This window comes from Oryctolagus cuniculus, chromosome 16 (assembly GCF_051225735.1).
Source record: "Oryctolagus cuniculus isolate XC-2025 breed Fujian yellow rabbit chromosome 16, ASM5122573v1, whole genome shotgun sequence".
Taxonomy (NCBI): Eukaryota; Metazoa; Chordata; class Mammalia; order Lagomorpha; family Leporidae; genus Oryctolagus; species Oryctolagus cuniculus.
The window spans coordinates 76094631-76120190 of record NC_142882.1 but is presented as its reverse complement, the minus strand read 5'-3'; the positions used below and the strand labels follow the sequence as shown (position 1 = coordinate 76120190).

Genomic DNA, 25560 nt, shown 5'->3' with positions numbered 1-25560 from the left:
ATAGATTCCTCAGCTTGTGATGTTTTTGGAGCTACTGCATTTTATGTTTTCTTTTGAACTTCAAAGGTGTGTGTGTGTGTGTGTGTGTGTGTGGTTAAAGGACCTAACGGTGTAGGTGTCTTCTCACCCCTGTACCCAACTGGCTTAGTTATCTTCTGCCTACTCTTCCTGTTCTAAATAGCCTGTTAGTTCCTTGTGTGTTCCTCCTGTGTTCTCTTTTGTACTAGTTATACAAGTAACTAGATTCAGACGAGCTGTTCTCCCCTACTTCCACGCCAAAGTCAATACAGCCTGCATCCTGCTCTTTGTCTTACTTTGGACTTACTTTTATCCCACTATCCGGCTTCCCCATTCATTTTTATAGCTGCATATTGTCTCATTGTTTGAATGGGTGGTAATGGCAGCATTAAAAATAAAAGTTCAGATACACCATAAAAAATATGATGTGGCAAACTACAAGTACTTTAATTTGTATTACATTCCAAATCAAATTTTTCTTTTCCTGTAGCCTGAATTTTGAAGATAAGGAAAAATAAAGTGGATGTGCAGAGTCAGGGGTTGTTTGAAAGAATAACTGATTTATGGGTTTGAGCTGGACAAAATGCATGGAATTAGAACACAGTCAACTAAAACCACTTAAGGAGCTGTTCGCTCTCAGTAGGTTTTTGTCCTGGGCAGCCCACATTCTGTGGGACGATTGGCATGGCCACCTTATTTTCTTTAAATATGATCTAAACATTGACTTACTTTGATTTTTTTTTCCAAACACAGCAACAGCTGCCCTACACGGCTTTGTCTCCAGACCACAGAACTGGTGTTTCTGTAAGGCCTCCTTACCTCTCTGATACTACTTTTACATTTAATTAAGGTAATCCTTCAATCTACATCCACTTCCAGACCCCATTCTCCTTTCTTTCTGAGCCGTTATCCAGGTCCCACCTGAAGCAGGAGATCATATTGCAGTTTGGGTCCTAAGCTCATTAAAGAAGAATGCATCTGGCAATTCTCTGGGAGGAAAATGGGCTTTCAAGTTCTAATTGGAAAGATCTGAAGAGGGTAGAACTGCCGTGTCTTTCTGGCCGTGGGCTGCGCGCAGTCGAGTTTACATGCTCACCGTGTGGAAAACATAAGGTCTATGATCTCGCTTGTAGTTACTGTTTGCCTGTTAAGAGAAACTAGATTGGATTTTTTTTTTTTTACTCCGCATCCTCCTGTGGGCAACATTATGTCGGTCTGTGTAGTTTTCCTGAGATGCGTGCGGTTTGCTTCTCTGCAACAGAATCACATGAGGTTTACAGATGACACGCTTGAGTATTAGAAAAGGTGAAAGAGAAATGCAGCCAAGAGTGAAGCTGTGCCTTCCGAGAGGGGGAGAAACGGGAAAGAAATGGGAAAACCAGAGGGAGGGGAGCGGGGAGGGGAGCGTCTCCGATCTGAGCTTGCTGCCGACTTTTCTGCCTATCAGAGTGGAAGGTCCAGGGCTTTCTCAGAAGAGGAGAGCTACAGTGTGAGCACCTGGTTTTGCCTGAAGGAAAAAACTTAATGAATAATGTTCTCTGTCTCTGTCTTTCTGTCTCTCTGTCTCTGTCTCTGTCTCTGTCTCTCTCTCTCTCTCTCTCTCACACACACACACACACACACACACACACACACACACACAAAGGTGTTGGTTACTCCGAGCCTTTCTTATGGCAGAAATCGAAGGAACAAAACAACAAATCAGACAGCAGGGCACACTCATCACCTGCCCCCGTGTCCACGCATCTCTAAATGCGCATGCTCACTCTGTCCCGGTGCCTGTCTGCGGCTGGCCTCGTTCTCAAGAAACCTCGCCGGCATGTGCTGATGGCAGTGATGGCGGGCTGTATTAATCCCCCGCTTGGTCCTGCACATGACGTGGGAGTACGTCTTCACAAACACTGTAAGTATTCTCTGGGTGAAGTTGCCCTGCCAGCAATGCTTCCTTTCTTGAGAACTCTTGCAGAGCGCTGTGTATTGTGCCCTTAGAAGAGCAAGGCGGATTCTCTTCCTGCCCTCCTGACCCACACCCATCCCGGGGTCAGCGCCCTGGCCTGTCTTTATATAGTCACTAGCAAATAGGTGCCAGATCCCCTCTCCTGGCTTAGACACTGGCTCTGCATGTATTTATTTCCACCTGTTGAAAATGCGCTTCCGCGGAAGCAGTGGACCAAATACACAAATCCCTTCTGAAATCGTCATAAAAGGATTTATTTCCCTAAGAACATGTTAGCTTATCTAAACATCTGCTATTCAAAAGTGATTACTTGGGAATGTCACACATGAGTTGGTTGCTACTGAATTCGTTTAGACAAAAACCAGTAAGCAAACATTTTTGAGGTGAGACACGGAGTGTTGTAAAAATTAGTCAGTGTTTAAAGAACTTAAAATATGTGTGTTTACATACTTTTAAATGCCATTCCTGATTTTGTTTTATTTTAATCAATCTTTGTAATCGGACTTTCTGCTGAAGTCTTAAGTAGCAAATAAACAGGAGCCATGAAAGTCTTTGAAAAGGTGAATTCTCATGTAGCAACAGAAACTTTTTTAAGTGAAAGAGAGACACAGAATTGAAAAGAATTTTTTGGAGGAAAGAGTTTGAGATGAGACTCCAAACTCTAGACATTATTTATGGTATGTATGATAGGATGCAAGAACACTGTAACACTTTGAAAATACGAAAAAGTATTTTCATGAGCAAGGTTAAAGGTAAAGGGGATTTAGGAGAAGGGGAAACCCCAATTCTAAAGAATGGTATCAGCCAACATTTAGTTTGGGGGAAGGAAAGGAAGCAATGATTAACGGAGCGCCTGCTGTGTACCAAGCATTTGGCATTTATATCCTGTTTCATCCTCAACTATGATGACTGCCATCTAACAGACAAGCAATATGGAACTCAAGGAGTTGTCCATGACGGGTGGCAGGGCCAGAAGTTCAGCTCGGACATTGCCCTGCCATGTCACCTCTGTTTCCAAAACTGACTGTAAAAGATGAGTTCGAGCCACAGTAGTGTTGTGCTGTCCCGAGTGCTGTGTGACTGAGTGCTCCAGCCTCAGAGAGGAGTAGGTGGGCAAGGGTCACCATGGGCACATCGCAGTCTGCCTGCTTCCTCCTCTGTGCCCAAGTTGGAGTCTGCATGCTGTCCTGCGTGTGGAGCCAACTTGGAGAGCAAGCGCGAGGCCGAGAGGAAGCCTGGTGAGTCTAGAGCCAACACTCCACCCTCCCTGGCTCTGTGTACGATCTGCTTTTGAAATCTGGAACAGTGTTACACAGGTTGCGTAGACCAGAGGCAGTCGAGAGAGAGGGACATTAGGGCTCTATAGCATCTCCTGCCCAGAGGCCCAATGGGCTGGCCACGCGCTTGGTCCGTGGGTTGTTTTTCTTGGCCCACACAGTGGTTATTTGTTTAAGTAGTGGACGATATTTAAAAACTAATCCAGCAGCTATCTACTGGGCATATGCCAGGCAGTGTTTTAGGAACCTGAGACTCATCAAGGCATCAACTAGATGAAGCTACCCTCACGGAACTCATCTTCCAGCAGGGAGAGACAGACAATAAACAGCAAACATAAAAATATGATCAATGAATAGGATCTCAAGGACTGAGGACACAAGATAAATGGGGGCAATGGGAGCTTAGCAGAGGGGGGAGCCGGTTGTGGGAGGCTTCCTGGAGGAGGTGAAATTTGAAGAAACACTTCCAGGAGGTGAGGGAGTCAGCCTTGTGAACAAGGCAGTGAGGAGTGCTCCGGCTCTGGGAAGACTCCAGTGGCAGCACAGGTGCGTGTTTGAAAAATAAGACCCAGTGGCCTCGAGACATATGAACAAGTGTAAAAGTGTTAAGAAGTGAGATGTGAGAATTGATGAGGAATGGGGTGGTCCAGGGCCTCTGACCCTGATGGAAACGGAGAACCAGGTAAGGGTGAGTGGTGCAGTGGCCTGGTGAGACTTACATTTGAAAAGACATACTCTGACTTTTATGTTGAATAGAGATGACTGTACGGAAGGAGGTAAGGATAGCCACCAGAGATCAGGTGGGAGGCTTTGAAGTACTGCAGATGACAAACGAGGCTGGTTTGGCAGGGACCAGTGGAGGTTATGACAGAGAGCAGGAGTGTGAATATGCCCTGAAGGTAAAGCCAGCAGAGTCTGCCAGTCCCATGCACAGGGAGGTGTCTGGCCCGGGAATCGCTTCCCCATCAGTGAGGAAGGGAAAGCTTCGGCAGAACAGGTTTGGCAGGAAAGCCCAGCAGTTTGCTTTTGACGACTTACGTTAGAAATGTCTGTTGGACATCTCAGTGGAGATATCAAAGAGGAAGGTGGATACCCAGGTCGGAATTCAGGAAAGTCTCTTGGCTAAAGAATAAAGTGGCAACATGATGCTGTTGAAAGACATGAGCCTAAATGATGTTTCAAAAGAAGGATGCAGAGAAAAGAGAACCAATGACTCCAATGTTAAAAAATTTGGAAAATAAGAAATGTGCCCACGTGCAGAGTTCTGTCTTCTCTTGGAAATGGGATGATGTGACAACAGGAAGCCACGTTATGGCATCCGTCATCTGGGGTTGAGCAATGGATGTGTATTCTCCTCCTGACCTAGCTCCACCTGTCCCCAGCTGGTCGATGTAGACAGGGTATATGCAATCCTGTTCACCAATTTTTCTCCATTGACTGATTCTATTCACTTATGTCACCTGCTGCACTCCACAGGCACTCAAGCTTGTCCCTGACACAGACCCGTGCATACAGAGGGTACCGATGTTTATACCTTCCACCTAGAGGAGACCTTCCACTGAGCTAGCTGTCCCCCTAATTCTATTTTGGAAGTCAAGCCATCATCTTTATGAGACATCTGGACTATTGCTGACTAGAAATCTGCCATTTTTACTTAGAGAAATAAGGGGGAAGATGGTACTGATAATGACATGAGAGTTCATTTCACAGTAAGAATGAGTTTCTCTTTAACCTTTCCATCAAGAACCCTGAGTACTGTCTCCATCTTGGCCAGGTTTGAAATAGAAGCAAACATTTTAGAAATGATTAAATGGAGGGTCACGTATACCAAAGGAGAAGGCCAGAGAGCCCAGGGCAAGAAGGATGGACTGAGACATAATCAGGAGAGAGATGTCCGGCTCTATCCGCACGGCTGAGGCCCTAGGCATCACGTGTGATTACCTACCGTGTCTTCATATCGGCATACAAATGTGTAGTAGTTGGAAAATAAAAAATAAGTTTTGTTCAAACCCAATAATTCCTTTGTCAAGTCATAGGAAATTGCACATCAGCTACACCATCAAAGAAATGTGCGGGGCTGTCACGAATTAAGCAAGGAATATTTGTGCTTATTTGAGGATTCAAGTCCCCACCCTTACACTGACAGTCCGTGCTTACTGGCCTTCAAGGCACTATGAAGAAACTTCTAAGTGGGAGAATGGACGGGCAGTCAACAAACATTCCAAATACCTACAATGGGTTCTTTGGCTTAGTGGACAAGGCCGAAGGAAGAGCAGGCGCGATCTGTGGTCGCCCTCAGGAGTGACTGGAGTGGCAGTGGGCTGTGCAGGCTGTGGCCGTCAGTCACGACCCTCCTGTCTCACAGACTCCTGCTGCCATCTGAAAGGAAAACGCTCACCGCAGTCTGGGTCTCTAGTCCCCCTCTCCAACCTCTTCCCAGAGAAAATACCATCTTCTCAAATGCGCCTATACAGGTATTTAATTTTTTTTGTTTTATTGGACCCCCTTTTTGTCTCCATTTGTTGTTTTTATTTTGTTTGCTAATCCTGTCTTCCTTGGGAACTGATATCTTGAGCAATTGGTAAATGGTTCCTATAGCAACAGTCACCAAGTGAAGTCTTTCCCAACAGCTCTGCTCCCTCCCTCCAGGCCCATCCAGTATTTTCTTTTTCTGTTGTCTTTCTTTCTTCTTCTTTTTTAAAAAATACTTTTCAGTATTTTATATTAACATGTTCAGGTAAAATCTCCCATGGAGAGACTTTTTTTTTTTTTTTTTTTTTTTGACAGGCAGAGTGGACAGTGAGAGAGAGAGACAGAGAGAAAGGTCTTCCTTTGCCGTTGGTTCACCCTCCAATGGCCGCCGCGGCCAGCGTGTTGCGGCCGGCGCACTCGCTGATCTGAAGCCAGGAGCCAGTTGCTTCTCCTGGTCTCTCATGGGGTGCAGGGCCCAAGCACTTGGGCCATCCTCCACTGCACTCTCGGGCCACAGCAGAGAGCTGGCCTGGGAGAGGGGCAACTGGGACAGAATCCAGTGCCCCGACCGGGACTAGAACCTGGTGTGCCGGCGCCGCAGGTGGAGGATTAGCCTATTGAGCAGCGGCGCCGACCCCACGGAGAGACTTTAAAACTCACTCACTAAAACACTTCCTCATATTTAATGGACATTAAAAGTCAAAAAGGATAGTATTTTTAATATAGAAAGACTTCAGATTCAATCAAGAACCACAAATTTCGTATTTGTGGCTACCTGTACAATTGTAAGATTGACCCAGTTAATGATAAAAACAAATTATTAAAGAAAGGGTTTTTTAAATAGATTTTATCATTTTAATTTTGGTGATGAGGGCAAGCAACATTTGCAAACCAAGGTTGGGAAAGTACCCATTGTACTTGGTAAATACGTGCAGCAGAAGGGAGGCTGTGCGGCTTGAACACGGGTGTGAGGAGCCCATGAGGACCAGAATCCACTGACTGTTCCTCCCTGTCTACCCCCAGAAGTGGGAGTGCCCAGCTCAGGGAAGGCCCTTTAAAGACCATTAAAATATTCTTTCTGTCTCTGCTATGACTTACAATACGAGCATGAAACTTGGATCATTAGAACTGGATCGGATCTGGCTTCCACATACATGTCTTTGGTTTACCTGAGCCAGGGTCTCTGAAGCAAGGTTCAGGAACATATTATGGTTGTCCCCAGTTCATCAGCATCTATAGGCCGATGTCCCCCATGTCCCCAGTCTCCTTTCATGTTCCATTATAAACACTGATGAGCTCAGCAGTCCACCTATTTTTATTTGTAGTCATTGCTGATATGTAGAGTTCTGTGCACTTTATAAATGTATACATTTTATAAATATTCCAGTAGAATTTAATTCAGTATGTGAGGATACTTCAAAAAGTTTGTGAAAAATGTGCATGGTCTTTTAACTTCATTTTCTCACCAACTTTCTCAGGTACCCTTGTCCATCAAAAGCCATCTACTACAGCAGTTAAGATCCCAAACTCTGGAGCCAGGCTCGCTAGAATCAGAGCCCAGCTTTGTCACTGTGTGATCTTGGACAACTTACTTAATGCTCTCTATATGAGAAGCGGGGATACTAATAGAACTTCTCTTATGGGATTATTATGATAATCAAATAACCTAACAAATAAATTATATCATACATGAATTGGTTGGTTTTAATAATGCTCTCAACCTTCGCCTTTGCAGGTTAGTGACCTAATTTAAAATGAGATTAACCTAGTGCAAAGATCATCAGTTCCTCTAGTCATCCTCATTCTGCTTCAATCCTCAGTTCTGTATTGCCATTCGTGAGGTGCAGAGGCCAGAACGAAATTCAAATGAATACAGTGTCTTGCTTTTTTTCCTCCAAAATAAACATTTACTAGGAAAGCCAACAATGAAAACCACAGTGAAATCATATGGAAGCATAGATTTGCAGATCATGTCTGTTTCACAAAAGTAGGTCTGTTTTTCCACTGGGAGGGTTAGATAGCAACATCTGGGGAGCTGGCCAGGAGTTCCCCTCCGACCTCACTACATCTGGGTTGAATGCTACACAAAGGCTCTCCAAGTCCAGGCCAAGGTACATTGGGACTGGGACTGCTTCCAGCTCGGGGAAACTATTCGGTCCTTTCCAGAATCTGCTTCCAAGCCTTCTTACCAGTTGAATTGATTTGCATCGATTTTTATGCAGGATGAGTAGGGGGATTTTTTTTTCTTTTGAAATAGATTTCCTATTGATACCTGGGGATTTTTTTTTGATTGCAATAAATAGAAACCTACTCAAACCATGCAAATTAGATTTATATAGGGTATAGGGCAAGAACCTATGGATAGTAAATACTGCTCAGATTTGAGTTAGCTGTAGCCAGAAGGGTACAGGGTCCATGTTATTCAGAGAAGTGTGATCCCACCATAGCCAGAGGTGTGGCAGCTTCTTGTACAGAAAGGGCATACGGCATGGGTCACCTGGACTCAGGCGTGCCTGCCCCTTTGGTGAAGAGAGAGAGGCCCACATCCATCAGCAACAGGCAGAGATGGACAACAGAGGAAGAGAGAGAGAGGAGAAAATTGTGACACAACCATTAGAAACAGATTGATTATTTTTCACAGGTACTTTTTCATCCAGGTTCATAGATGCATAATTAAAATAATGCAGGGCTTATTTCTTTCTCTGCATTGAAGCTGAAGAGCAACCCCTGGGCATGGAGTAGGTTGAATCGAACAACTCCTTTGGAGTCTCTCCTGGTTCAGGCCTGATAGCTAGGAACCATTATCTTATAGGCACATTTGTACCATTTTCCCATAATGTGTTATCATCTTACATCAGTCTGCATGGAGCTTATTTGCCATTTTTCTGCCCACTCATATGGCCAAGTTATTTCCTTTTGTCGTTTATTCTTATTGCCTGGGTATGAGACTCTACAGAAGAGCTCTGTGTCAATTTTATTCAGGCAGGCCTTTTTTCAGATCACTTATACAATGCTAAGTGAGATTGCTCTAGTGCTAATTTCTGCGCTTTATTCATTTCTATACATAAACGTCTTCTCCCCTCAGTCCCTCCTTTCTTCTTCTCCTGCCTCCCTCTATCAGCAAGTACTTATTCTGTGCCTAGAACAGACCAGAAAACATTACAGATGCTCAGGACACTCGGGGGATCAAACATAACAAAATCTTGGCTCTCGTGGAATTTACATGTTAGTGGGGAAACACAGCCAAAAAGAAACCAACAAGTACATGTTGATATGTTGTGCTGCTAGAATGATAGGCAGTTTTGGCTGTCCCTTGGTTTCATGATCTGAGTTAGCCCCTCAATGACAAAGTATTTTCCCCCACATTCACAATATCTATTACAAATTGGAAGGGAACCACTTTTCCATGTTTTATGTTTCATTTTGATAAAGTCATGAAGCAGCAAGAAGGAAGTAAAATGTTTACTCTTTTTCAAAAGAGAACGTTTAGAGTAAAAATTCATTTAGCAAATGTTTTTCAGAGTAAGAATTCATTTAGCAAATGTTTCTGGGGTATCTATGAAACACATACAGGAAAAAATTATAGCTCTTGCCCTCAAGTACTTTAGAGTGTGCTCGCACATTGTAGACAAACATTCAGGCACTAACAGCAAGCCAGCAGCCCCCATTCCTGTATTTTGCTTGTGCCGTCTCCACACAGTCAGGCTCCCTGGATTGCCAGCAGCTCGTCAAGGGGCTACTCGTGGTTCCTTGAGTCACTATGGCCTGTTCCTGACCTTGTCACTAGGCTTCCCACACAACTTGCTTGCTTTTTAAATATTTTATTTATTTATTTGAGAGGTAGAGTTACAGACAGTGAGAGAGAGGTCTTTCCTCCACTGGTTCACTCCCCAAATAGCTGCAATGGCCAGAGCTGGGCCAATCCAAAGCCAGGAGCCAGGAGCCTCTTCCAGGTCTGCCACCGGGGTGCAGAGGCCCAAGCACTTGGGTCATCCTCCACTGCTTTCCCAGGCCACAGCAGAGACCTGGATTGGAAGAAGAGCAGCTGGGACCAGAACCAGTGCCCACATGGGAGGCCAGTGCTGCAGGCGGAGGATTAACCAGCTGTCCACAGTGCCTGCCCCCACACAGCTTTCGTGGTAAGATGTTGGCCTTGGAGTTCATTTCCGAGCCCTTGATCTTAATACCTTGACATCAGCACTCATCGAGTCGCCACTCACTTTCACACTGGGTAATGAGTGATTCCTCAATCATTTAAACCTCCAGAGCCAGCAGTAAGCTCCACATCATCGACAGGTCCAGCCATTGCTCTCAGCGCAGCAGACTTTCTGCTTTGCTGACGATCACCAGGCTTCCAAGAGGGATGTGTTTGTATTCTTTGTCTTCAGTCCAGGTCATTAGAAGTGACATAAGCACTTCTTGAATTTTCATTCGTCTTGGTGCCTTTGATAAATAGATCCTTTAACACCTTCTATCACTGTTCTTATTCTGCAAGATCATAGCTTCAGTGGAATGGGCCGTGTCTAACTGGCAAGCAGTAACCATCACTGATTTTCTGCCTTCGTAATCCTTAACAGCTTTTAATTTTGTTTCCAGCTCAATCACTTGACACCGTCTCTTACAAGTGACAGCAGTAGTGGATTTTGTATGTTTAGGAGGCATGCTGAACAAAATTAGAGATTAAGTCAAGCACAGGGGAAATAATGCAATCAAGAGACATGGTAGGGGCCGGTGCTCTGATGTAGTGGGTGGAGCCGACACCTGCAATGCCAGCATCCCTTATAGGTGCCGGTTCGAGACCCAGCTGCTCCGCTTCCGATCTGGCTCTCTGCTATGGCCTGGGAAAGCAGTGGAGGATGACCCAAGTGCTTGGGCCTCTACACCTGTGTGGGAGACCTGGAAGAAGCTCCTGGCTCCTGGCTTTGGATTGGCCCAGCTCTGGCCATTACAGCCATTTGGGGAGTGAACCAGCAGACGGAAGACCTCTCTCTGTCTGCCTCTCCTTCTCTCTCTGTGTAACTCTGACTTTCAAATAAGTAAATATTTAAAAGCAAGAGAGAGACATGGTAAACAAAAGATATTTGGAGTTGCTGCTGGTATAACATAGCATTCTGTACTACAATCAACTTCTTATGTGTTAAGTAGAAGGTGTTCACTGTAAAATAATGACGAACAATAATATAGTCAATACATAAATCAGTCACATAGTTGCTTGTTTTCACTACCAGATATTAAATGCTGTACATAATTGTATATGCTATTGTGCTTTTATGACTGGCAATGCAGCATGTTTGTCTCTACCGGCATCGTCGCTCGGCAAGCACGTAACATGTCTTGCTATGATGTTACAATGGCAGCTACAGCACGAGGTGACAGGAATTTTCAGCTCTGTTATAATCTTATAAGACCACCATCTGATAAGTGGTCTGTTTTGGCTGAAAAGGCATTATGTAGCACATGCTTGTATTTTGAGATGTCTTCCCTGATTATGAGGTTACTTCAAAAAATCTGTGGGAAACTGAAATTAAAAGATATTTAGATATTTATTTTAGTGTAAAAATTTTTTAAATGCATGCATAATTTTTTCACAACATTAATTTTCCATGAACTTTTTGAAAACCCCTTGTATACAGTCAGTGATTACTTGGTATCTGTTTCTTTTTTAGACTAATTTTATAATTTATTTTTCTAGACAAATATCCATTCCATTTGCTGCCCAATTTTTTGGACTCAAGCTTTTTAGTTTTCTGTACTGTTTTCTTTGATGTTTATTAATTATATCCACATTTTTCATTCCTTAAATTATTAATTTTTGTCTGCTCTGTATTCTTCAATTATCTTTTTTCTTTGTCAGCAAATGCTTAGTTATGCTAATTAATTCTATTATTTTTGTAGTTGACTTAATATCCATCTTAACTTCTGTTGTTACCTTGATTGTTTCCTTCTTTCTACTCTGTCTCCTTGTTTAACGTATTTTTTAAAAATGTATTTATCTGCAAGGAAGAGCAACAGAAAGGCAGAGACAGAGACACGTGTCCCACCTGCTGGATCATTCCCCAAATGCTCACAACAGCTAGAGCTGGGCTAGGCTGAAGCCTAGAACTGGAAACTCAATCCAGGTCTCACCTGAGGGTGGCAGGGACCCAGATACTTGAGCCCCACTGCTGCCTTCCAGGGTGCACATTAGCAGGGAGCTGGATCAGAAGCACAGAGGGGACGCAAACCCAGGCACTGCAACATGGGCTGTGGGCGATCCAAACAGCATCGCAACTGCTCTGCCAAATGCCCATCTCTGGCTGCGTTTTTTTTTTTTTTTTTAAAGATTCATTTATTTTTTTGAAAGCCAGCATTACAAAGAGTGAGTGGGAGTGAGAACAAGAGAGAGAGGGAGAGAGAGAGGGAGAGAGAAAGTGAAATCCTCCACTGGTTCACTCCCCAAATGGCCAGATTGGCCAAAACCAGGCCAGCTGAAGCCAAGAGCCCAGAACTCCAACCAGGACTCTGTGTAAGTGGTAAGGGTCCCAGCACTCAGCCATCTTCCAATACTTTCCCAGAGACATTATCAGGGAGCTGGATCGTAAGTGGATCAGCCAGAATTCAAAGTGGCACACATCTAGGAAGCCAGCGTTGGAGGTGGCAGCTTAACCTACTGTGCCACAGCACTAGCACTCCTGGTTTTATTCTTTTTTTAAAAAAAGATTTAAAGATTTATTTATTTATCTCAAAGTTAGAGTTACAGAAAGAGAGGGAGAGACAGAGAGAGAAAGAGAGAGAGAGAAAATCTTATAGCCACTGGATCACTCCCCATTGGCAACAGCCAGTACTGGGCCAGGCCAAAGCCAGGAGCCAAGAGCTTCATGTAGGTCTCCTTCATGGGTGGCAGGGGCCCAACCATTTGGGTCACCTTCCACTGCTTTCACAGGCCATTAGCAGGGAGCGGGATGGGAAGTGGAACAGCTAGGACACGAACTGGTGCCCCTATGTATACCTGCATGGTAGGCGGTGGCTGTACCTGCTGCACCCCCTGGTTTCTTAATGTCCAACTTCATAATGTGCTCTGAAGTTCTGGTTTGTCATGCACCTTGGGTAGAGAGTGTTTTCTCTGATTCGTGTTCTTGGCCTTTGTTTCACTCTGCTCTAAGCAGCTTGCTGATAAAGTGCTTCAGTCCAGCAGCAGAACCAGTCTTAAAGGAATGGTAAAAGCTCCCATTTAAGAACGAGCTGTGTCTCTGAAGATCCATTCACTCAGCCCACAGAAAGGCCTGTCTAGACCCCATTGTACTGAATGACTTTTCTGCTGCTTCTCGCCATAGCTCATCCTTTATGTAAGCCACAGCCACAGACAGTCTAGCAGCTTTCTATCTGGAGCAGAGGAGTCCTCCCGGCCCTGTTTCAGCCAGTGAGTTCAGTTCAGGTCTTGCACTGTGGTGTGGAGCTGAGTTTTTACAATCTCATACATACAGTTTTCTGCGTCTGTCTCCCTCTGCATCTTTCAGCCCAACGTCCAGCTGGAGGTTTCTGTTCCATTTCTTGTCCACAGAAGTATCATCTTGCCTTTTATGCAAATATATGTCACACACACACACACACACACACACGATTGGAGAGGAAGAGAATTTAAAGTATATGCTTAGCATTTTGGTGGGAGCCGGCGCTGTGGCGCAGTAGGTTAATCCTCCGCCTGCAGCGCCGGCATCCCATATGGGCTCTGGTTCTAGTCCTGGCTGCTCCTCTTCCAATCCAGCTCTCTGCTGTGGCCTGGGAAAGCAGTAAAAGATGGCCCAAGTGCTTGGGCCCCTGTACCGCATAGCAGACCAGGAAGAAGCACCTGGCTCCTGGCTTTGGATTGGCACAGCTCCAGCACAGCTCCTACCGTTGCGGCCATTTGGGGAGTGAAGTAACGGAAGGAAGACCTTTCTCTCTGTCTTTCCTTCTCACTGTCTGTAACTTTAACTCTCAAGTAAATGAATAAAAATTTTTAAAAAAACGGGGGCCAGTGCCATGGCTCATTTAGTTAATCCTCCGCCTGTGGCATCCCATATGCTTGCCGGATTCTATCCTTTGTTACTCCTCTTCCAGTCCAGCTCTCTGCTGTAGCCCGAGAAGGCAGTGGAGGATGGCCAAGTACTTGGGCCCCTGCACCTGCATGGGAGACCAGGAAGAGGCACCTGGCTCCTGGCTTCGGATCGGCACAGTGCTGGCCGTAGTGGCCATTGGGAGTGAACCAAAGGAAGGAAGAGCTTTCTCTCTGTCTCTCTCTCTCACTGTCTGTAACTCTACCTGTCAAATAAAAAAAAAAAGAAAAAGAAAAAAATAGAATTTTGATGGCTCCTTCTCATGAGCCTGACCTCTACCAATGGTTAGCAAACTACAGCCTGTGGACCAAACTGTAGCCTGCTGGCTGTTTTTGTAAATAAAACTTTATTGAAATACAGCCATATCCATCCCTTTAATTATTACACATGGCTACAAAGACAGAATTGAGTAGCTACTAATAGCCTTTAAGTCTTTGAGCAAATCCTTTAAGCTCTCTGAACCTCGTAACATGGACATATTTGTACAGATGTTTTGTAAGGTGCCCTTGGTTGCATGCCCCAGTACCAATGTGTTTTCACCATCATCTCCTGGTTTTTTTGGTTTTTTTTTTTTTTTTGGCTTTTTTATTTGAGTCCTAGTTTTTGAGAATTCATTATCTACTAGGGTCACTCTGCCATATTTCTTTTTTTTTAATTTTTATTTAATGAATATAAATTTCCAAAGTACAGCTTATGGATTACAGTGGTCTTTTATTTATGTTTGTATTTACTTGTTTAAAGATTTACTTGCCTGCTTATAGTTCCATTTTATGCATCTATTTTCCAATTTTGCAATGATGACAGCTTGGGGGTTTTCCATCCTTGAGGAGAGGAATTTGGAATCATTCCCTGCATCAGTACCTTTCAGGAACGCCCTCTGGGTCTGCTCCAAATCTGACTCACCTTGCAGGAACACACTGGGAATGACTGGTATGAAATGTGCAGTTATGTTTCCATCAGTTTTAGTGAGAATCTATGTCATCATGCCTTGATATACTTAAGAAAATCTGGGGTAGAAGATGGAGTTCGATAGCTTGTGCTTGGTTTGGAAGTGTCATCAGTGTTCTTGTGTTAGAAACTTCATCTGCAACACATTTGTGTTGAGAGGTGGGACATGTAAGAGGTAATTAGGTCATAAGAAGTCTGCCCTTATGAAAGGGCTCATGCCATTATCACAGGAGCCAGGTGAGTGACCATGGGAATGGATTCCTACAAAAGGATGAGTTTGGTCCCCTTCTTTCTCTCACCTATGCCCTTTTGTCTTTCTGCCTTAGAACTTGGCCGGCGCCGTGGCTCAATAGGCTAATCCTCCACCTTGCGGCGCCGGCACACCGGGTTCTAGTCCCGGTCGGGGCGCCGGATTCTGTCCCGGTTGCCCCTCTTCCAGGCCAGCTCTCTGCTATGGCCAGGGAGTGCAGTGGAGGATGGCCCAGGTGCTTGGGCCCTGCACCCCATGGGAGACCAGGAAAAGCACCTGGATCCTGGCTCCTGCCATCGGATCAGTGCGGTGCGCCGGCTGCAGCGGCGGCCATTGGAGGGTGAACCAACGGCAAAAGGAAGACCTTTCTCTCTCTCTCTCTCTCTCTCACTGTCCACTCTGCCTGTCAAAAAAAAAAATAAATAAATAAAATAAAATAGAACTTGGACTTCCCAGCCCCCAGAGCTGTAAGCCAATAAATCCTGCTCAATACCCCTCAAGTACCACTCTAGGTGCTTTCTTACAACACAAAACAGACTGATAATTGTGTGTCTAGAAAAAAGCTATGCAGGCAAGTTGGAGATGTTGCTTTTTTTAAAAAAAAAATCAATGATAATGAGTACAAGCAACAAATAATAATAGGTAAATAAAGTAATATCAAATATTCTTGAAAATAATTAGTCTTTGCATCCTCTAACTAACTGATGAGCATTGAACCATCAGGTTTTGGTAGGCTAGCAGTCAATATTCTTTTTGGTTCTATTACCTTTGTTCAATCCTTTCTCAAAGTAAAAGGTGATTTGAAAAAAAAAGTCATGTAGGGTGGCCTAAGTGGAGGTGGCTGTAGGAGCAAACATAAGAACAGCTGAGGCCGGCGCCGCGGCTCACTAAGCTAATCCTCCGCCTAGCGGCGCCGGCACACCGGGTTCTAGTCCCGGTCGGGGCGCCGGATTCTGTCCCGGTTGCCCCTCTTCCAGGCCAGCTCTCTGCTGTGGCCAGGGAGTGCAGTGGAGGATGGCCCAGGTGCTTGGGCCCTGCACCCCATGGGAGACCAGGAAAAGCACCTGGCTCCTGGCTCCTGCCATCGGATCAGCGCGGTGCGCCGGCCGCAGCGCGCTGGCCGCGGCGGCCACTGGAGGGTGAACCAACGGCAAAGGAAGACCTTTCTCTCTGTCTCTCTCTCTCACTGTCCACTCTGCCTGTCAAAAAAAAAAAAAAAAAAAAAAGAACAGCTGAGTGTTCTCCATTGGTGAGGACACAGTGTTCACAGGCTGTGTGAGCTTGTGTTTTCAGCATCAGGGGTTTTGTCATATCACCCTTTCCTTCTCTCCCAGTGCTTCCCCAGGCAGAAAGTGATGAGCGGACAAAGGCAAAAGGAAGTAAAGTAATGCATGTGATCGAAATGAAAAGCGCTGGAAAAAAAAAAAAAAAAAAAAGCGCTGGAAGCTATGCTAGCACATTCATTTGGAGTTTAAGGACCTCTAATTAGGATGATAATAAATTCACATTTTTTTCTCTTTTAAAACAAATTGCCCATGCATTCCGAAATATGGCCTGCCTTCCCTGGCAGCAAAACCTAGTGCTGTGTGTCAACAGACAGAACTCAGTAGCTTCCTCTTCCCTTAGCATGGGTAGAGAGATCCTCAACTGAAATACTGCATGGGGCCAGTCTGGCAAAATGATCCCCAGGGTAAGTAAGGGAACACGAGCAGGTTCCTTGTCCCAGTTGCCAGCCAGGTATCTGGAGAAGCAAGCCCGACAGGGTTGAAGTTGACCTCACAGGCTGTTGGGCATGGAGTCTTCCATAACCCGAGCTCAGACAGTCTGCTATCTTTGTTGCGTCTACTGATGTTTTCTTATCTTTATGAGAAAAGGAAATATGCCAGCCTTCTAGGGAAGGGCTTTGGATTCAACTCTCAGAAGGAAACTGGCGTCACCTAATAAACTGACCAGAACATAAAAGCACATGGAAGAAAATAATAAAACTAATGTGCTAATCAGTTCAACAAATGCCCGAAGCAGACCTTAAATCAAATAAAAGTCAGGAAAGGATGCCTTGTTTCAGAGCCTTGAAATACACAGTGATGAGAAACCATTTCATTGGCTTTGAATCACTGGAAGGAAAATATTAGTGGATTCAGGAGAAGTAGCCTGAATGGTTAAAAGACTCCAGTGGAGGCCGGCGCCGCGGCTCACTAGGCTAATCCTCCACCTTGTGGCGCCGGCACACTGGGTTCTAGTCCCGGTCAGGGCGCCGGATTCTTTCCCGGTTGCCCCTCTTCCAGGCCAGCTCTCTGCTGTGGCCCAGGAAGGCAGTGGAGGATGGCCCAAGTCCTTGGGCCCTGCAGCCCATGGGAGACCAGGAGAAGCACCTGGCTCCTGCCTTTGGATCAGCGCAGTGCGCTGGCCGCCGCGCGCCAACCGCGGCAGCCACTGCAGGGTGAACCAGCGGCAAAAGGAAGACCTTTCTCTCTGTCTCTCTCTCTCTCTCTCACTATCCACTCTGCCTGTCAAAAAAAAAAAAAAAAAAAGAAAGAAAAAGAAAAAGACTCCAGTGGAGTTTCTAAATGGGGCATCATTTTCCTTTCTGTCTTTTTCCAAAGTTGATGGAAACTTTCCTGTGTTAGGGGCTGGGTACCTTTGCCTTTCTTCCCCCAAGTTCCATGATCAGCACAAAGCCTGACTCCTGGATACTGGCAATTTTCCCTTTCTGGTCCTCTTGTTCCGGGTATCCAGTACTGGCAAAATTAGAAAGTAAGTGAAGGCTGTCTTTGTTGAAGACCTATCAATCTCAAATCTCCCTGGATCATCTAATCAGTAGGAAAGCCATGCATATTTGAAAAAAGTCAAGTCACAGGGCCTGGCGCTGTGGCATAGCTGGTAAAGCCATCACCTGCAGTGCCAGCATCCTATATGGGTGCCAGTTTGAGTCCCAGCTGCTCCACTTCCAGTCCAGCTCCCTGCTAATGTGCCTGGAAAAGCAGCAGAGGATGGCCCAAGTCATTGCACCCCTGTACCCACATTGGAGACCTGGAAGAAGCTTGTGACTCCTGGCTTCAGATTGGTCTAGCTCCAGCCATTGCTGCCATTTGGGGGCTGAACCAGCAAATGGAAGACCTCTCTTTCTCTTTCTTTCTGTAACTCTGCCTTTCAAATAAATAAACACATCATTTTAAAAAAAATCAAGTCATTCCATTGTGTTAACTACATAATATATTTCCTAGCCATACACTCAGAGATGTGATATTTTCAGAGGAAGCAGACAATTTTTACATAAATGGTGGGATTTCAAAAGGTGGACTTCTATCCTTGAGGAACCCTGCATACAGTACAACATTCCTCTTGAGGTCAGTGCCACAGCTGACATTTAGATGATTAATGTTATGTGTCAACTTGACTGGATCACAGGGTGGCCGGATGTTTAGTGAAACATTATTTCCGGGTATGTCTGTGGGGGTACTTCTGGATGGGACACTGCTACCACTTGGGGTGCCTGCATCCCACTCTGCAGTGCTGGTTTGAAGCCTGGCTCTTCTGCTTCTGCTCAGGCTTCCTGCCAATGCGCCTGGGAGGCAGCAGGTGATACCCCAAGTACTTGGGTCCCTGGCACCCATGTGGGAGACCTGGATGAAGTCCCTGGATCTTGGCCTGGCCTAGTCCTGGCTCTTGTAGACATTTGGGGAGTGAACCAGTAGATGGAAAATCTCTCTTCCCTCTCTCTTTTCTCTCATTCTGTCACTCTGTACTTCAAACAAACAAATAAGTCTCTTTTTAAAAAGAGAGACTAGCATATGAATTGATGGGTTCAATAAAGCAGGCTGCCCTCCCCACTGTGGGTAGGCATCATCCACTCCACTGCACTCCACTGAGGGTTTGAATAGAACAAAAGGCAAAGAGAGGAACTTCATCCCTCCCTCCTCTGGCTGTGTGGGTTGTGTCATTGGTCTTTTCCTGCCCTTGGCCTGAGATGGTCACCTCTGGTTTTCCTGGTTCTCAGGCCTTCCCTTTCAGATAGAATTTCTCCACCAGCATCCTGGATCTCCAACATGCACACAGCCCAACTGTGGCATCTCGGCTGCCACTGTGTGTGAGCCAACTCCTGGTAACAGTGAAATGTGCTTTCTCTCTCTTCCTCTATCTATCTATCTGCATTCTATCATCTCTCTCTCTTCCTCTTCCTCTTCCTCTTCCTCTTTCTCTTTCTCTTTCTCTTCCTCTCTCCCCCACTTTCCCTCCCTCCCTCCATCTTTCCTGTTGGTTCTGTTTCCCTTGACTAACACAACATCGCTGGAAATGAAATCGCCCTAGGGCTGCGGAAAATCAATTCTAGTTTAGTGAGAAAGGGTGGCTCTACTTTTACCTTTTCTCTAGCAGGCGCAGAACATTAACACCTTTCTGAGTAAGGAGAGAGGGATGGGAGCCCACGGAAGAAGCCCCATGAAGACGGCAGCCGAGGTCTTGCTGTGGTGTCAGCTTTACCCTCAGGCCGGCTGTGACAGGCAATGTGGGATCCGAAGGGGCTTTGAGAAAACCTCTGACCAGGAGAACAGCTACCCTGCAGAAGCCACTGGTTCTGGCAATCAGACAGATGCAGAGTGTGAGTCATTCTCCAGGCGCTTCAATAAGTCAGTGCCATGGAAACATGGGGAAAGGAAGGAGAACATTTTTCTTAAGTAAAAATAGACTTACAAAGAGCAGTCATGAAATCCCACATGTGCTCCTTCATTGGACCTATTTGAATAAATCGGCCCTAAAAGATCTCAGGAAAACAATCAGAAAAACTTGAATGTAAACTTTAGGTTAGATGATATCGGGGAATGAGTGGTAATTTGGCTAGGAGTGATCATTGTATTATCTGTGTAGAACACCTTCCTTATTTTTGTTGGTGATGCACACGAAATTATTAAAAGGTGGACCAATTCCCAGGGCTAACCTAACAAACCCTGCACAAAGGTAGTGACTTAAAACAATCAAAATTCATTCTTTCTCAGCTCTAGAAATCAGACAGCTTCAGTGAAGGTTTCCGCAGGGGTGCGCTCCCTCTGAGGGCTCCCGGGGAGATTTCTTGCTTCTTCCAGCTTCCATTAGCTCTCTGCCTTCCTTGGCTTGTGGCCTCTAACACCGCTCTGTGCCTCCCATTTCACATGGCCTTCTCTCCCAAGTGTCAAAATTTCTCCTGCCTTTCCCCTACAAGGAAGACGTGTCACTGGGCAAGGGCCCACTGGGATAATCCAGGGTGGTCTCCAAGCTTAAGATCTTTATGTTAATTCTAATTGCAAAATCCCTTTTAGGGGCATGTGTTGTAGCTGCTACCTGCAATGCTGGCATCCCATGTGAGGCTCCCGTTTTGAGTCCCAGCTGCTCCACTTCTGATCCAGCTTCCTGCTGACATGCCTGGGAAAGCAGCAGAGGATGGCCCAAGTCCTTGGACCCCTAACTGGATGAAGTTCCTGGCTTAGTCCCAACTATTGTGGCTATCTGGGGATTGAACCAGCAGATGGAAGATTTCTCTCGCTCCCACCCCCCATAACTCTGCCTTTCAAATAAATAAAATAAATCTTTTTTTTAAAAAAAGATCCTTTTTATAAATAAGGTGATATTGCATTGTTAAAGATATGGGGTAATATTCACAGAATCTGGGTATCAGGACATGGGGTGTACTTTTTTGGGATCACCATACCAGCCACTATATTGGTGAAGTATGATTCTGAAATTTACTTTAAAGTGATTCAATAAAAATAAATGTGTAAGAAGTAAGATAAAAGGCTAAGGACTGAAGAATCTAGGTGGTAGGTATAGCACATGAGAATTGATCACACTACTCCAAAATGCTCTCCTGCTTGAAACTTTCATAGTAAAATGTAAGTCTCTTGTTCTGTCCAGACGGCTTCATTTTGGGAGCTATTTCAGAGAAGAGGGTAGCAGCATGGTCTCTGAGGAGAGAATGCCTGGGTTTGCAACCTGTCTGGCTTGACATTGACCAGTGTATGTCAGTTACTTAGTTTTTTCACCTATAAAATTGGAATAAGAGTAATAACAATAACTTTAGATAGTTGTAATGAGAATTAAATGGAATAGTGCTCATTAAGTGCTTAACACATTGAAAGGCTCTGACAATATTAGCTATATTCATTATTATGTGGGGTTTTATAAGACTTGAATTTATTATGCAATTTTAAAGCAATATTTAAAAAGACTTATTTATTTATTTGAGAGAGAGAGAGAGAGAGAGAGATCATTCATTCATCTGCTGGGTCACTCCCTAAATGGCAGTAATGGCCAGAGCTAGGCCAGTCTGAAGCCAGGAACCAAGAGCCTTTTCTGGGTCTCCCATGTGGGTGCAGGAGCCCAAAGAGTTGGGTCATCTTCAACTGCTTTCCCTGGCACATTAGCAGGGAGCTGGAAGTGGAGCAGCAGGGACTCGAACCAGTGCCCATGTGGGATGCCAGTGTTGCAGGCGATGGCTTCACCAGCTATGCCATAATGCCGGCCCCAAAGCTATATTGTTTAAATAGCAAAGCTTGCCTGAATAAAGAAAATAATACAGGAGATTAAATGTAAAGCAAGTATCCTCAGTGTTTCCCCAACAGTATGAGGTTCTTTTGTGTCCATGTGAGAATGACAGCAAAGGAACTGCTCAAGGCATGAAGGTCAGTGCCAGTTAAATGCAGAATTCTTTTTTTTTTTTTTTTTTTTTTTTTTTGACAGGCAGAGTGGACAGTGAGAGAGAGAGACAGAGAGAAAGGTCTTCCTTTGCCGTTGGTTCAACCTCCAATGGCCGCCGCGGCCGGCACGCTGTGGCCGGTGCACCGCGCTGATCAGATGGCAGTAGCCAGGTACTTCTCCTGGTCTCCCATGGGATGCAGGGCCCAACGACCTGGGCCATCCTCCACTGCCTTCCCAGGCCACAGCAGAGAGCTGGCCTGGAAGAGGGGCAACCGGGACAGAATCCGGCGCCCCGACAGGGACTAGAACCCAGTGTGCCAGCGCCACAAGGAGGAGGATTAGCCTAGTGAGCCGCGGTGCCGGCCAATGCAGAATTCTTGACTTTGGTCTTCTCTGGCAGGTACTAAGGAAAGTCTTGCTCACAAATCACCTTGAAACTGGTAGTCTGCAGGAATATGGCTAGGTAGGGCTCCTTAGAAACTGAATATGGAAACAATGCCACGTGAAGCTATTTAAAATTAGCAAGTTATGAGGCAGCCGAACCCAGTCCTCAAGAGCAGGCAGTCTGACTTGCTCTTCACAGGGAGCTGCTCTCTGTGGTCCCTGTGATGGGCACATCCCTGAGCTTGCCATCATCCTTGGAAGCTGAGGCTGGTGAGGGTGCATAGAGAAGGGACAGGAAAGCCTGAATTAAGTCCAGCAAATAGAGATGCCCCGAGTGCCTATTAGAAACCAGAGTAAGAATTAGCTACAGGACAAAAGGGGAGATGACAGCCGGGGAAAGAAATGGAGTGCTTGGTTCCAACAGAGCCGCTTGGTCTGGGCCTACCTGGTTCACTACAGCAGCAGAGCAACCAGGCCGAGGACAGCCGTAGGACAGCATGTCTTTCGTCTCCAGCAGAAGCCCATCGCCGAGCCCTGGAACTCGGAGTGAACTGGGTGCTGCATTATGCTTTTCCAAGAGCCCAGCATCCTAAAATTAAACAGAAAACAGACTGAATAAAGGGAGAAACCAAAAGAGAAACAGGACTAAATAAAGGGAGATACCAAAAGAGAAACAGGCTTTCTAACAATGGGAAGAACCCCAAAACAAGACAATTTTTTCAATTTTGAAAATTTTTAATGCACAAAAAGAACACCCCAGAAACAGAACAGGTGCTGACTTAACAACGAAGCACTCTATAAAGCAGACCCCTCCCCACTTAGCCAACAGGAATATACTGTTAATAGACATGAAAGAGGTGAACACTCAGGACTAAATGCCAACCCTAAAGTTGTATACAACATTCATATATGGCTTATTATCTCCTAGGGACAGTATTTCCATAGTGATGTATACGACAGTTATATTTATTGGAAAGATGCTTTTGACTCAAACGTCTAACAAAAACGCTAAAGAGGTAGTTTTGCCAATGCAAGGTGAGAGAAAGGCTTTACCTTGCTTTGGTTATTTCCTCAAAAACCTGCAAACATTTCTTTTTTCTAACTTTTCTCTTGAGCAGTCAGGAAGATAAAGATATCTTTTGAAGAAGCCAATCCTTGACCTTCTAAGAACCAGTCACCCCAAGCAGCTGTTTTTGATACTGTTGTTCTGAAAGTCACCTGGGAAGGTTCCATCCTCTTTCTCCCATTTGGGATAGGAAGGACACTCTGACTCGATGCAGATCTGCTAAGAACTGGCCAGCAGTTTTAGGAATTCATCCTGGTTTGTGGCCAAATTCCATGCATAGTTTAAAGAAGCTCACTTCAGGGACTCAAGAGTACTGGTAGATGTCCTATTGTTGAAACTTGGGGAATGTTATACATTTTCTAAAGTCAAATAAAAATTTGAACAATTCTCTAGCTGGGCCATGAAAGGGCATCGTGAGTGCCTTCAAGTAACTGTACTCAGTTCCTCCAGTTTCAGTCGTGTTCGTAGATTCATCACATCTTCAACTCAAAGGGAACTGTAGCTTCTGAGGGCCACTTGCCACTTGCTGCTTTATTTGTGTGGGTGGCACATGGAGTGGGGAAGGTCTGTTGATAAGCTTTGACACTGGGCACTGACTACGTATAAACTAGCTTATCCTAGTCTTAGAAATAAGCCCACCTCTTCCCCCTCCCCCCCCAAAAAAGTTTCAAGAGGCAACAAAACACTTTTCCATGTGCAAACCTAGAACAGTTATTTACCAGGCAATGGTTAGGAACCACTAGAAACAAAGTGACATCATATTAATCAGGTCTTACTTGTTACCTAGGCACCTCGCTTGTATTGACTTCAGGATGGGAGTGAAGAAAATGGCAAAAGCCTGGGCCACCCCACTCAACAGCCTGGGAGTGAATGGAGAAGTGCCTTCTATTTTTGACCACGGCCATGGGAAACGTGCCAGTCTGTGTGTGAGGGTGAGGAACACCCTGAGCCAGCTAGAAAAGACGTGTGAGTAATGCCACTGACATTTAACAGTCTTCTGTGTCTAAGGACACCCTGGCGGCTTCTCAGTTTCCTTATAGAAGCAAGGTCGTCATACCATCTCCACGCCTGCAGGGAGAGCTTGGGACCGCAGTGAACAACTGCTCGTCGTCGTCCCTGAGTCAGACACGAGTGGAACTCTGAATCCCCTCGTTTGCACGCTCTCTCCCCTTTTTATTCCTCCTTCGCACCCGGAGGACGCTGGCCTCAGTTGTTAAGGAAGCAGTTCCCCGACCGGCTGAGGCAGAACCTCATGTCCTCCTCATCTTTGCAATAGATGGGACCACATGGACTTGAACATGAGCAATAAACCAGTGCTGGAAATCACTAAAACCCACAGGCACCACGGACAACAGAGAGGTGTGGTGTTTCCACCCAACCCCCTGTTGTGGCCTATTTCACTAACCACGTTTGTTTAAGCTAAACGTTCCCTAATTAGACTCAGACAAGAACACTGGACCTGGGACCCAGAAGCATCCAAAGCTGTTGGTGACCGAAGACCTATATCCACTATTCCCCCCTTCCCCACTCCTCTCCCCCATCCCACCACCACTGCAGAGATCCTGCCTAGTCTCCATTTAACTGATGAGCAGGCATTCCTGAGGGAAAAGGAAGGGAGACCTGTTGGATTTTTCCCCATTTCCAGCTGCACTGAAGAGATTCTGGTGGTAATTCATGGGTTGGTCACCGTGCCCTGTGGACTTCTCCCACGGAGTTTCTCAAAAGCTACACGTCCTGCTGTACCGATGGCATTGCTTACAACCACCCAGTCACCACCGCTGGCCCTTGGGCCAGCCCTTTCACTTGCAGAGTTTCGTCAGTAGCCAGAAGTCGCAAGCCCTTCTTTTGACTTCCCTCATGTGCCTTGTGCTTCCCTAGCGATGCTCACCTTGTCTCACCTTGTGTCATAACTCCCGACAGCCTTACATTTCATACCTTTCTGGACAGGTGGCTCCTGATGCAATCCCAATAGTCCTGCAATAAGTTGGTCTAATTTGGTATTGAACCTAGCAGCCTGCTTTAAAAAATAAATGGCTGTTTTTTTAAAAGGACACTAATTCTTTGTACTAAAAAAAAGAGTATATTGTGGAAAAAATAGAAAAAAAATATAACTACAAGAGAAAAACATGTAGTGTACACCACTTAGGTTTATAATCCTTTTCTTGTTTATCTATTTAAAAGGCAGAGTGACATAGAGATGGGAGGGAGGAAGAGAGAGAGAAAATTTCCATCCACTGGTTCACTCCCCAAATGGCCAAATGGAATGGCCAGTTCTGGGACAGACTGCAGCCCAGAGCCTAGGACTCCATCTGGCTCTCCTACATGGGTGGCGGGGACAAGCACCTAGGCCATTTTCTGGTGCCTTCCCAGGGGAGTTGGCAATGAGCTGGTTCAGAAGCAGAGCAACCAGGACTTCAATATGGAGCGCCAGCATCCCAAGCGGTGGC

At 45.5% G+C, this 25560-nt stretch overlaps 2 long non-coding RNA genes across 5 annotated transcripts in view; one reads left to right on the top strand and one right to left on the bottom strand.

Annotated features, from left to right (window-relative positions):
• The window catches only part of LOC127492625 (uncharacterized), a 95936-nt gene extending 73305 nt beyond the window's left edge, over window positions 1–22631 (bottom strand). For all 3 annotated transcript variants that reach the window (XR_016222768.1, XR_007922242.3, XR_016222769.1), the window contains exon 1: window positions 22493–22631. This is a non-coding gene — a long non-coding RNA (uncharacterized LOC127492625). The remainder of the gene's footprint in view (window positions 1–22492) is intronic.
• LOC149121832 (uncharacterized) lies at window positions 1516–25118 on the top strand. 2 transcript variants are annotated; one of them, XR_016222771.1, is made up of 3 exons: window positions 1516–1921; window positions 5618–5726; window positions 23901–25118. It is a non-coding gene; the product is annotated as an uncharacterized LOC149121832 (long non-coding RNA). The 2 variants fall into 2 exon arrangements; XR_016222770.1 differs by lacking the exon at window positions 23901–25118 and adding an exon at window positions 7203–8239 and having other exon boundaries at window positions 1531–1921.
• The last annotated feature ends 442 nt before the right edge of the window (window positions 25119–25560 follow it).